The sequence below is a fragment of the Pan troglodytes genome, chromosome 9 (assembly GCF_028858775.2).
Source record: "Pan troglodytes isolate AG18354 chromosome 9, NHGRI_mPanTro3-v2.0_pri, whole genome shotgun sequence".
NCBI classification, from domain to species: Eukaryota; Metazoa; Chordata; class Mammalia; order Primates; family Hominidae; genus Pan; species Pan troglodytes.
The window spans coordinates 80,183,150-80,196,702 of record NC_072407.2 but is presented as its reverse complement, the minus strand read 5'-3'; the positions used below and the strand labels follow the sequence as shown (position 1 = coordinate 80,196,702).

Sequence of the window (13,553 nt, the reverse complement as noted above, 5' to 3'; positions counted from 1 at the left end):
TTCAGTTCTCAGAAGGAGCCTTGCGGATGGCCAAGGTGGGCCTCTGAGGGTAGGTCAGGCTTGACAGAATAAGCAAGAGAGTGCCGTGGGCACAGGGAACAGCAAGAGCAGAGCTGGCAACCAGGCAGGAAGGGCAAGCAAGGGAGGGTGTGCGTTCACACCACATCTGCACAAGGGGAAGGGGGGCACGCAGTGCATCTCATTGCCCGCATCCAGGTTAGGTGAACTCAGCCTTCTGCTTGGCGAAAGCGTGAGAAAGACGGAGAACAAACGTTCAGCAGTGATGGCAGCACCATCGACAGACGGGTGAGTCTGAGTGCGAACTGTGAGCAGGGATGTGCTGCTTGTGAGCCCTTCATTGCCCTGGGTGAGACCTTGTGGTGATCTCACCTGGACCCAGTTTAGCCTTTTATCCCGCCAAGGGCTCCATCCCAGCTGAAGGAGCAACGCCGGGAACACAACACTCGTCAGCTCTCAGTTCCTGCCCTAGGTGTGGTCCCCTGCATGCAGAGGGACAGAATGGGTGCTTGAGGGAACCCTAAGCACCCACCTTGGTGTGACTTTTTCATGAGGCCCACCACCAAACAGGGACCCTGCATGCTTGAAGGCCAGCAGCAGGCACCACTCTGACCTCATGCCCTCAGCACCTCCAAAAGCCCTCCACCCTCTTAAGAAGGGCCTAGCCTCATGACCCTGGTCTGCCTTTGGGCCAGATCTCCCTGTGCAGGGGTGGCCAAGGTCCCCACTTGCCCACACCTCAGAATTTGCAGCCTAGGACGCAGCCACTCTTTTGTAAACTGCACCCTAAATCACACAGCATTTGTGTAACCACCCATTTATTCACCCCAAACTTCCAGCTTCCTTTTACAAATTACTCTTAAAACAGTCTGACTTTGGGAGGCCGAGGTGCGCGGATCACGAGGTCAAGAGATCAAGACCATCCTAGCAAACATGGTGAAACCCCATCTCTACTAAAAATACAAAAATTAGTTAGGCATGGTGGCACATGCCTGTAGTCCCAGCAACTTGGGAGGCTGAGGTAGGAGAATAGCTTGAACCTGGGAGGCGGAGGTTGCGGTGAGCCCAGATTGCACCACTGCACTTCAGCCTGGCAACAGAGTGAGACTCCGTCTCAAAAAAACAAACAACAACAACAACAAAATAGTCATCAGGCTAGGTGTAGTCGCTCAGACCTGTAATCCCAGCATTTTGGGAGGCCAGGGTAGGCGGATCACTTTAGGTCAGGAGTTCGAGACCAGCCTGATGAACATAGTGAAACCCTGTCTCTACTAAAAATACAAAAATAAGCCAGGCATAGGGGTGCGTGCCTGTAATCCCAGCTACTCGGGAGGCTGAGGTACAAGAATTGCTTGAACCTAGGAAGCAGAGATTGCAGTGAGTCAAGATCACACCACTTCACTCCAGCCTGGGCGACAGAGCAAGAATGTCTAAAGAAAATAATTTAAAAAAAAAAATCAGTCTGTCATCAGTGGGGGCTTAGCCAAGGTCAGTCCTGGGCCAATTTCTTGGCCCAAGAAATTTCAGCCCATCCCTTTCCTGAATTGCAGTCTCTCCACACTGACCGCCTACGTCTGCCTGTGTCCCAGGGGGCTCTGGGCTGATGGGGGTGGCTGGCTGGGAAACGTGGCCTGTGATCAGCTCCAGGAGCAAAACAACCCTGATAACAGGCCCATCAAAGGGAGGGACGAGAGTCTGGCAGCTCTGTCTGCCCAGACAGCCTGGTGACCTCAGTCTCCTTCAGAACCTTCGGGACAGTGTGGCACCAACCGAGCTGTGGAAACAGTCCAGTGACACACTCGCCCCAGTCTGGGGCACAGGGACCAACGGGGGCTCACCGAGCAACCCATGGCACCCAGGACCCCACCCGACACAAGGGACAGCAAAACAAGCTTTGAGGCGGGGCTGTCTGGCTCTGAGGCGCATGAAGAAGTGCACGCTCAGCCTGCTCTATCTGACCCCTCCCCACTTGTTTTCCTAGTCCCGTTTCCTGCCAACTTCCCTGCCACTCCCACCGCCCCACCACCAAAACACAGGGCATTTCACAGCCTTTGTCAACATTTCCCGGTTAGCTGGCAGCCCCAGGGTGTTCTAGCCTATTTGCTTCCTTACGCCAAGTCCCTCTCCAAAGCCTGGGTTCCCCTTTACCAAAGAGTTGGGCAAAGGCCTTGTTGAGCCACATTTGAAATCCCTAGGGATCCTATCAGCTAAAGAGCAAAGGTTAATGTGTTATGACATGGATACCCTTCCCCAGCCCTAATTAGTTCACTTTATACATCCTATGTTGGATTTGCTTACTCTACACCTTTTCGCTTGACACCTTGTATTAAGTTGCCAAGTGCCTTCACAACCACAGTTTCCTTTCACAGAACCACAGGATACGTCTTGCCATCCCACACTTGTCTGGGCCTCCCTTTACCACTCTGTCTTCACAGCTTATCCTTCAATACTGTGTAAGCCCCGCCTCCTTAGCTCCACGCAATAAAGTCAGTCCCAGCCCCTGCTGTGCCACCCTATACCTGGTGAGCACTTTCGTCATCACATCGCACTTGTTCACAGCTAGTGCTGTACTGGTAAACAAAGCCCTGATCTGTAGTGTGGGCCAATTTCCCACTAAATACCGTCACCATCGTCAGTTTCAAAGAAATACTGCCGGCCAGGTGCAGTGGCTCACGCCTGTAATCCCAGCACTTTGGGAGGCCAAGGCAGGCGGATCACCTGAGGTCAAAAGTTCAAGACCAGCCTGACCAACATGGAGAAACCCTGTCTCTACTAAAAATACAAAAAAAAAAAAAAAAAAAAAAAAGCCGGATGTGGTGCCACATGCCTGTAATCCCAGCTACTCGGGAGGCTGAGGCAGGAGAATCACTTGAACCTGGGAGGTGGAGGTTGCAGTGAGCCGAGATCATGCCATTGCACCCCAACCTGGGCAACAAGAGCAAAACTCCGTCTCAAAAAATAAATAAATAAAATAAAATAAATACTGTCACCATGGTCAGTTTCAAGCCACTAATGGGATGTCACCATCAAGCTGGAAGACAGGCACACAAGAGGCTCTGGAGAGCCAGGGTGAGGAACTCCAGCCCCCCATCATCTTTCTGGCTGATCCACATGCTGGTAAGGGCAGGGGCTCTGTCGTGCCATACTAGGGACTGGCCCCTAGCATCTTCTCCTGCCCCTTCATCTTGTGACACTAACCTGTGAACATAATGCTTACAGATGGAGCAGCCCTGTGATTTCCGTATTTTCCAGTGTGAACTGCTGGACTGTATAAGCACTGCTGGGCATAAAATGACCAGCAAAGTGAAGTCACTCAGATGGCATGTCACACCACTGACATGCCCATGAATGTAGATGGAAAGCTTTTGTGAGGGGGAGGCTCACTCCCCTGAGACATAGTGCTTACCACCTTCTTAGAAGACAAGCCAGGTTAGACAAACCGAGCCACCCTGCCCCCAAACCCCAGCCCCACCATTCCTGAGCAGAGAGAGGCTCTCCATGACAGCCCCATGTCCTGACCTAAGCCAAGCTAAGACAGTATAGAGAAGACAAGAGACTGGGTCACCAAGACCCCCTGGGCCTCACATGTCCAGGCATATTCCCTCTGCTGCCTTCTTGTATCCCTTAACAAGCTGACCCACGTCACATAGCAAAGGGGGACCTCTCTCCTAAGTTAGCTGACCAGGCTGAGTTTGTAACCATAAAAATAAGAAACTAACCATTTATGTCCTTGAGTGCTGTCTCCCAAGGTTGCTGAAAGCAGGCCTCTGGCATTCCTGATAAGAACCAGACCGGATGCAGTTGGCTGAAGACAAGATGGACTCCAGCACTGACCTTTCACCAAGTTTTCCTTATAATAATCACATCGTAATACTAAAAATCACACCCAGGGCTGGAGATTTAACGCACTAATGAGACATATGATGCATGAGAAACACATAGTCAAACCGCGCAGGTGCTAAAAGTTCCCCATCCCTACATGCCTACATGTCACTCCTTTTTCTCGCCTCAGCTTCCTTAAAATGACAAGAGCCAAGTCCTTCCAGGAGCTAGCACCAGGATCCCTTTCCCATACAATGCTCCCGCGCAGTTGCTCCAGACGCAAGCCTATGAAACCTTGCCTGAGTAAAAGTTCTGTTTGGCCTGGTGTTAATTTCTTTCTTTTCTTTTTTTGTGCGGGGGGTGGGGGACGGAGTCTTACTCTGTCGCCCAGCTGGAGTGCACTGGCATGATCTCAATTCACTGCAACCTCCACCTCCCGGGTTCAGGCAATTCTCCTGCCTCAGCCTCCAGAGTAGCTGGGACTACAGTCACGTGCCACCACGCCCAGCTAATGTTTGTATTTTTAGTAGAGACGGGGTTTCACCATGTTGGCCAGGATGGTCTCAATCTCTTGACCTCATGATCTGCCCACCTCGGCCTCCCAAAGTGCTGATATTACAGGCGTGAGCCACCGCACCCAGCCAGGGTTCATTTCTATTTACATGAGAGCCAAAAACTAGAGGTCCAAGCTGGGATAACAAAGCCACTCCCGCTGCTTAGAGTACCCCACTGATAATAGGAGTTAAGAAGAAATCACTTAGGCAGATAGTAAGGATATGGGAGTCCTCGGTAAGGCTTTTCTTTTTAATGAAAAGCAGCCCAAAATCATTTTCTACCAAACAGCAACCTATAAAGTCAAGCTGCAGATACAGACAAACAAGCTGGGAGCTTGCACGGCTGAATGTCAGCAGGAACTAGGGACTAGGGACTAGACATGTTCAAGATGGGGGCTCCATCATCCCTTCTTTGCCAGCCACGTGTACAGTAAGGAGCAGACAAGATGGCACCGGCCAAGGAGAGTTCATTTGCATCATAGGATTAGGGTGGGGCAACAAGCCTTCCTTGCGCTATGTAAATATCACACCTGATCAAAACAATCTGTGATCCCTACATAAATCAGACACCACCTCCTCAAGCTGGACTATAAAGTCTGGTGCATCCACCACCAGCCAGTCTTTTCCACTCAGAGACCCCTCTCTCTCTATAGAAAAAGCTGTTTCTCTTTCTCTTCTGCCTATTAAAACTCCGCTCCTAAACTCCTCATGTGTGCCCATGTCCTAAATTTTCCTGGCGCAAGGAGACGCACCCCAGGGTATATACCCTATACAATGTAGCTACTTCACCACAGTGGTCACCCTTCCCACCTGCCCTCTCCCTAGCCCTCCCCCCAGGGGTCTTCCAGTGCCCACAGGTTGGCATCTCCTTGGGTCTGAGAAACAGAGCTCATCACATGTTCTGTTTACAGACTGAATGCTTGTGTCCCTATAATATCCCTAAGTTGAAACCTAACCCCAATGTGATATTTGGAGGGATAGGCTTTGAGAGGTAGTTAGGTCGTGAGAGTGGAACCCTCATGAATGGGATTTGTTCCTACAAAAGGGACCTCAGGGCTGGACACGGTGGTGAACATCTGTAATCCCAGCACTTTGGGAGGCCAAGGCAGGTGGATCACCTGAGGTCAGGAGTTCGAGACCAGCCTGACCAACATGGAGAAACCACCATCTCTACTAAAAATACAAAATTAGCTACGCGTGGTGGCGCATGCCTGTAATGCCAGCTACTCAGGAGGATGAGGCAGGAGAATCGCTTGAACCCGGGAGGCAGAGGTTGGGGTGAGCTAAGATCACACCATTGCACTCTAGCCTGGGCAATAAGAGTGAAACTCCATCTCAAAAAAAAGGGACCCCAAAGGGTTCCCTTGCCCTTTCTACCCCATGAGGACACAGGGAAGACAGACAGCTATGTATGAGGCAGGAAACCAGGCTTCACCAGACACCAAATCTGCCTGTCCCTGATCTTGGACTTGGACTTCCCAGCCTCCAGAACCGTGGGAAATACATTTCTGCTACCCAGTTTATGGCATTTTGTTATAGCAGCCTGAATGGACTATGACATTCATAAATACTGTTAAGCATCTGCCATGTGCCAGGCCCAGGGCGAGGCTCTGGGAAATCAAATACAAGCCCCCGAACATTCCTCCCCTGGGAACTCTGGTGGGGGTGAGGAGCAGGTAAACAAATTCAAATATGGTAGCCAGTGCTAAGTGGGAAGTCTGCTCCAGGCAGAGTGGACCGCAGAGATAGGATGGCCAGCTTTAGCAACAGTGCCTCAATGGACACAGCACTTTACCATTTACAAAGCACTTTACTTCCTTTTCTTCATTTCATCCTCATAACAGGGCTCTGAGAAAAGATGCACAGGAGGTATTTTTTTTCATAGATGGGAAACTAGGGTTCAGGGAGGTGGTCACATTAGGTGTAAGTATAGTGCCTGGCACATAGTAGACCTTGGCTAATATTAAATTGAATTAAATATCATTTAATTCAAGTTAAATGACCTGGTTGAGGCAAGAATCCAGCCTAAATCCTCCCTTGGGATTATTTCCACTCAGCTATGAGGTCAAGGACAGAACCAGGCTTCCCAGTGCCAAGACTCTGACCCAGGCTTTCCACTGTCGCACCAGGCAACCCTGAGCAAATCACTTCACTGTCAGCCTGAGAGCTTCCTCGGCAAAATGTGCAAGGTATTGTTGGGCTCTACCAGCTAGAAGTCTCTTCTAGCCAGAGCTGAAAGGAAGCATGATCCTCCTATCCAGGGAGATATGCAAACAGAGACCAAAAAATCCCTTGATGGGGCTGCCATGGAGGCTTCAGACTAAGGACTGGCCCCCAGCATCTTCTCCCGCCCCTTCATCCTGTGACACTAACCTGTGAACATAATGCTCACTGACAGAGCAGTCCCTTGATTTCTGTATTTTCCAGTATGAACTGCTGGACTGTATTAAGAGCTGCTGGGCATAAAATGACCAGGCAAAGTGGAATCACTCAGATGGCATGTCACACCACTGACATGCCCATGAGTGTAGATGGAAAGCTTTTGTGAGGGGGAGGCTCACTCCCCTGAAACATGGTGCTTACCACCTCCTTAGAAGACAAGCCAGGTTAGACAAGCTGAGCTACCCTGCACCCCCACCCCTGGCCCCACCATTCCTGAGCAGAGAGAGGCTCTCCCTTACTTGGTTGCTAAGTGAGGGGGATCTTGTAGAAGCCTGTCAGAATGTGACATTCACAGGCTATTTTTTGGCATAGAATCTGAGAATGCTGTGCTAGAAGGAAACTTCTGACTGACCATCCAAGGTGAAGAGGAAAGAGAACTGGCTTTAGGTAAGGCAGAACAGGTCCAAACCCTGGCCCTGCCTTGGTAAGCAGCCCCATCTTTCTCAGTCTCCATGACTGCATCTCTGAAATGGCAATAAAAATGCCTGTGTTACCCATCACATAGGGTGATGATGAGGATTAAAGGAGACAGTGCATGGAGAATGCCTGGCTGCCTCCCCTCTGCTCTCTTCACTCCTTGCTCTCCACACTGGACGGAGCTCTCCGGGAGCGGGGACCACATCTCACCCTGGATACCCCCAGCCCTCAGCACACCACCCAGAAAGGGCCCCCAGTTCACATTTGTTGGATGAGTGACTGAACTCAACTGCTTTACCCACGAGGAAACAGGTCCAGAGAGGCAGAGGGACCTGGCCCAGTCCACAGCCAGGGAGGGAAAAGCCAAAACCGAACCCCGGGACCCCTGACTCCCAGCCCTGTCTCTCACACACACACCATCTTGTGCATGCAACGTTTGGCAAAGCCCTCTTTGCACTTTTGTTTACTTATTGAGACAGGGTCTCATTCTGTCACCCAGGCTGGAGTGCAGTGGCATCATGATCATGGCTCACTGAAGCCTTGACCTCCTGGGCTCAAGTGATCCTCCCACCTCAGCCTCCAGAGTAGCTGGGGCTACTGGTGTGTGCCACCACACCTGGCTAATTTTCTTCTTCTTTTTTTTTTTTGTAGAGATGAGGTTTCACCATATTGCCCAGGCTGGTTTCGAACTCCTGGGCTCCAGTGATCCACACACCTCGGAGGGATTACAGGCATAAGCCACCATGCCTGGCCCCTCTTTGCACTTTGGAGCCTTTCATCTTTCAATTTCTTGGTTGATGAGTAGCAGCTTTAGAGCAAGAACCCAGGTCTGTCAGATGCCCACGCAAAGGGCTCATTTTACAAGGCCCACCAAAAAGCTCAAGTGGGACCTGTGCAGCTTTTGAGATCTGTTTCCCAGCCGTGGATTTAGCCAGTTTTCCAAGTGAGGAGACTTGACTGGGATGGTGCTTCACCATTCCACTTCCTGTGTGGACGCTGATACTGGACAGCAGCCAGCGTCTGCGGCCCCAGACACATGGCCTGCCCCCCCCTCCACCTCAGTGGATCCTCACTGCCAAAAGCTAAAAAACAGGACCTACTGTCTTTCATCAATTCTAAGACACAACACATATTTTTTTCAAATTTCAGCATCTCTGAGATCAGAGTGAGACTTAACAATTGATGGTGTCTTACAATTACAATTTCTAGTGTTTATTCTTATACGGTATTAATAGAACATAAAACAAACTTGTGTCTTGAAATTGTCTAGGATGAAACACAGTCCAGTATTGGCCAGCTGGGCAGTGTCACTGCAGGTCTGTGCACTGTTCCACCTGGGCTATTTAGACCCTGGAAGTTCACTTCCTTCTGAGCTCACTGTCCCTTATTTCACCAATAGCGAACATAGAACCACAAAGCCAGCCACCTGCAAGCCGAGGAGAGAGGCCCTCACTAGACACCAATCGGGCCAACACCTTGATCTCACACTCCTAGCCTCCAAAACTATGTGAAATGACTTCTGCTGTCTGAGCCACCCAGGCTGTGGCACTTTGTTACAGCAGCCCTAGTGAACTAATCCAGTGAGGAAGCTGAGGCACAGACAGGTAGAACAGTGAGGAAGGGGCTAAGAGGGATTTTGCACCCAGGCTGTTGGCTCCATAGCCCATGCTCCAAACCATGACCCCCACCACAGAGGAGGCCTCATGGCTCCAGCCCAAAGCAGTGCCACTGCTCAAGGGCACTCCTGCTTCCCAGCGCACGGGTAGGCCTGGCCACCCTAGATGGGTTCCTAGCTGCTCCTCTGCCTCAAATTTTTCCAGCTCAGTATGGAGTACAAAACCAGGATGGGCCTGGGACAGAGGGGAAGATGGACCACAATGGTAGGGCAGAGAAAGTACACACACACATGTGCACACACACAGCCCTTGTATCCAGGGTTCTTGTCTCCTAGAGCACTGTTCTTTCTGCCTCTTCACATTACCTTTCTGCCTCTTACACTACCAAGGCAACCCCATAGTCTGATGCTCAGCCCTGGTATGAATCTTGTCATTAAAAATCCGGTACCGGGTTACAACTACCACTGGCCAGGCACCATCGGGATCGTTGTGTGTATCATCTCATTTAATCTTGACAACAATCTGAGAGGTCACAATCATAACAGTCATTGACAAGTGAAGACACTGAGGCCTAAACAGATTAAATGGTCCAAGGAGTGAAGCCAGAATGTGGCAGAGCTAAGATTCAAGACCAAGTCTGTCTCAGGCAGAGGCCCAGAGCTACCAAGCTGCACAGCTCCAGGGGCTCCATTCAAACAAAGTAATAGCATATGATATGATTGGTGCTCCCAGGAGCTGTGCAGCCCCCAGCTCTGCAAAGCTTCTCTTCTCCCAACCTCCTAGTGCTCCTGATCTAGGGATGTAGAAGCCAGTTCCTGAGTCTCCATGGGGCAGGCACTGTTAGGCCCTGAGGGCACAGACCTGAGCCTATCCTCTTAGCTGGCATCACCTACTAGGGAAGATAGGCAAGTAAACAATTTCAACATAGATCAGATTGTGTTAGAGGGGCAAAGGTAAAAGGGGTGAGAGAGCTGAGAGAACCAGGGACCACATTGAGGGGAAACGGGATGGTCAGAGATGCCTTGCCAAGGAGAACACCCTTATGATGGATAAGTAAAAGTTTCCTAGGCAGACAAGGTGAGGAAGGCCATTCCAGCCATAAAGGACATCATGAATAAGTAATCATCACTGGCCAGGTGTGGTGGCTCACGCCTGTAATCCCAGCATTTTGGGAGGTAGAGGCAGGAGGATCCCTTGAGCTTAGGAGTTCGAGATCAGCCTGGGTGACATAGGGAGACCTCATCTCTACAAAAAATTTAAAAATTATCCAGGCATGGTGGTGCACGCCTGTGGTCCCAGCTACACGGGTGAGGTGGGAGGATCATTTGGGCCTGGGAGGCTGAGGTGGGAATGAGCCATGATTGTGCCACTGCACTCTAGCCTGGGTGATAGAGCAAGACCCTGTCAAAAAGAAAGAAAAAGAAAAAAAAAGGGCCAGGCACAGTGGCTCAAGCCTGTAATCCCAGCACTTTGAAAGGCTGAGGCGGATGGATCACCTGAGGTCAGGAGTTCAAGACCAGCCTGGCCAACATGGTAAAACCCCATCTCTACTAAAAAAATGAAAATTAGCCAGGTGTGGTGGTGCACGCCTGTAATCCCACCTACTCGGGAGGCCGAGGCAGGAGAATCGCTTGAACCCAGGAGGCGGAGGTCGCAGTAAGCTGAGATTGCGCCACTGCACTCTAGCCTGGGGAGCAGAGTGGGACTCCATCTCAAAAAAAAAGGAAAAAAAAAAAAGAAAATTCAGACAAACCAGAAAACACTTCCTCTCCAAAGTCCCCACCATTTTAAGCAAAAGGGAGGAGGATCCCTAGTGAATTCTGTCCAGCTTCACTCAGTGCCCTGCTGGCTAGCAGCCCCAGCTTGAGTGTGGAGTGTTTTGTTCTGCTGTTTTGAGGACCGGGTCAGTAAAACACATCTCAGGATTGTTTGTCTGTTTTTCCCTGTTGCCTCATGACTTCAGACAAGACGAGCCAAAATTCACTCTCCCACCAGCATTCTCAAAGAAGTCCTCTTTGGGATGAAATAAATGTAAGACAGAATTAAGAAAGGCTCAAAGATGCATGAAGGCTTTTCCAAACATTCCACACACAGTTGGGATGGTGTGAGAGAGAGCAGGGCTGGGTGTCAGGAGCCCTGGAGTCTGGCCTCAGCTCTTTCTCTCACTGGCTCTGTGATATGGACAGGTCCCTCTGCCTCTCTGGATTTGTTTCCTTGTGTGTGAAGCAGTGGAGTTACTCATTCAACTCGTTCATGTTTGTTGAAAACACAAATGAAAGACCCACAGACAAGCACTGTGCTGAGGGCTGGGGATACTGAGGCGTGAGTCAGGGTCCTGTTTCAGACGACCTCCCCATCCAGGACTGGGAGCAACTTGTAAGGGGAACAAAGTGGAGACAGGGACAACCTCCTTCCCCTGGTTGGAGAAGCAGGTGGGGCCAGGGATGCAGTATCTGGGCTGGGCTTCAAAGGGCAAGTAGAGTTTGCTAGAGCCAGAAGTTGGGGAAGGGCATTGCAGCAGAGCAGAGGCTCAGCGACTTGAAAGAGCAAAGCCACTCTGCAGCAGAGGCAACAGAGAGGAGTGGCTGGGAATGGTTCAGGGTCCAGGCAGACCACCTGGCTTCAAGTCCTTGCTCTATCAGGAAGTTGTTTCATCTTTCTGGGTCTAATTTTCTCACCAGACCAATGGAGATAATAATAATACTTAACTGATAGGGTTTTGTAAGGATTCGGTGAATTAATGCATGTAAAGTGCTAGAACAATGACTGGTACACACTCAGTGAATGATGATGATCAATATTACCATTATTCTTTTGTTTGGTTTGTTTTGTTTTTGTTTTGTGAGAGAGAGTCTCACTCTGTTGCCCAGGCTGGAGTGCAGTGGTACGATCTTGGCTCACTGCAACCTCTGCCTCCCGGGTTCAAGCTCTTCTCCTGCCCCAGCCTCCCAAGTAGCTGGGACTACAGGCGTGCACCACCATGCGTGGCTACTTTTTGTATTTTTAGTAGAGACGGGGTTTCACCATGTTGGCCAGGCTTGTCTTGAACTCCTGGCCTCAAGTGATCCACCCACCTCAGCCTCCCAAAGCGCTGAGATTACAGGCATGAGCCACCACCCCCAGCCCAATGTTACCATTATTCTATGTAGTCTATGCTAGAGACTAGCTGGAGTCTAGGCTAAGAGAATGGCTAAAAAAAATACTGAACCCAGATTATGAAGAGTTTTGTATGTTATATTGATTCATTCCAATTACTGTCTATCTGGTCCTGGGGATAATGGTGCTAAATTGGAGCCATATCCTGCCTCTAAGTAACGACCCCAGAGTAGGGATGCCAGGCGTTGCTGAGGGAGGGAAGCAGCTAAGGTGGAACAGAGTAGAGGAAATCCGTGCAGGCATGTGCCCTTCATCATCATGCAGAATTTTAACAGTAAAGGGGCCTGCCCTGATGGAGCCTGCATTCAAATGTGGATGGAGGCTGGGCACAGTGGCTCATGCCTGTAATCTCAGAATTTTGGGAGGCTGAGACAGGAGGATATGGGGATGAATTTGGAACACAGATGCAAATGTCATTGTAGATACCATTTAAGCAAGGACTATTTGACATGTTCTGCAGTGGAATTATCCCCTACATATACCCACCCTCCTCTGCAGTGGTCTACTGCTGAGACCCCAGCATGCCTCCTGGTCAGGCCAGGAGAGACACGAGAAGAGAACCTTTGCACAGGAACTTCATCCCTTTAATCATTCTAATTACCAAATCTTCCAAATTCTTCAAGGTCTAGTGCAAATGGCCTCTCCTTAGTCCCCACTCCCGATATCCTATTGTTTATTCATAACAATATAGGCCAGGCGTGGTGCCTCACACCTGTAATCTTAGCACTTTGAGAGGCCAAGGTCAGTGGATCACTTGAGCTCAGGAGTTTGAGACCAGCCTGGCCAGCATGGCGAAACCACATCTCTACTAAAAATACAAAAAATTTGCTGGGCGTGCTAGTGTATGCCTGTAGTCCCAGCTACTTGGGAGGCTGAGACCGAAGAATCACTTGAACCCAGGAGGATTCAAGCCTAGATAGCGCCACTGCACTCCAACCTGGGTGACAGAGGGAGACTCTGTCTCAAAAAAAAAATGAATATTAATAATAATTTATTACGACCTTACAAAAAGCCAGTTGCCATGCTAAATTATTTACAAACATAATTATTCAGTTGAATCTTCATAATGACCTTCTGAGATAGGTGTTATTGTCTTCATTCTATAGATGAGAAAACTGAGGCTGAGAGATGTGAAGCAATGTGTCCAAGGTCAGAAAGCTGGTGACTGAGTCAGGATTTGAGCCCAAGTGTAGCCACTAACCACTGCCCTGCACTATCCCACCGAAGTGAGCACTTGCTCCTTGGAACTCCCTTGATTCTTTGCCTGGACTCTCTCAGGGCAGGATAATTTCCCAGATCTACTCTGGCTCTGAGAGCCTAGGGTTCTGGGATTGTCAGAGGGCGTGGTGATGGGACCAAGGGCCTTCTTGGTGGCTCTCTAAGAAGCAGCACCAGGGCTTCTGGTGCTGGGCTTTTTTCTAAAAGCACATCCTCCCCCACTCAGCCCTTTGTGCAGGATGCATCGTTAGAATTCCTGGACTCAGCTTCTGAATATTGATTGTTTGCAGGAGCAAGTCAGCAATTTGTG

At 50.0% G+C, this 13,553-nt stretch overlaps 1 long non-coding RNA gene across 1 annotated transcript in view; it reads left to right on the top strand.

The window, feature by feature from the left end:
- The first annotated feature begins 220 nt into the window (after positions 1-220).
- The window catches only part of LOC134807267 (uncharacterized), a 31,260-nt gene continuing 17,927 nt past the window's right edge, over positions 221-13,553 (top strand). Inside the window, exon 1 of the long non-coding RNA XR_010147294.1 lies at positions 221-306. This is a non-coding gene — a long non-coding RNA (uncharacterized LOC134807267). The remainder of the gene's footprint in view (positions 307-13,553) is intronic.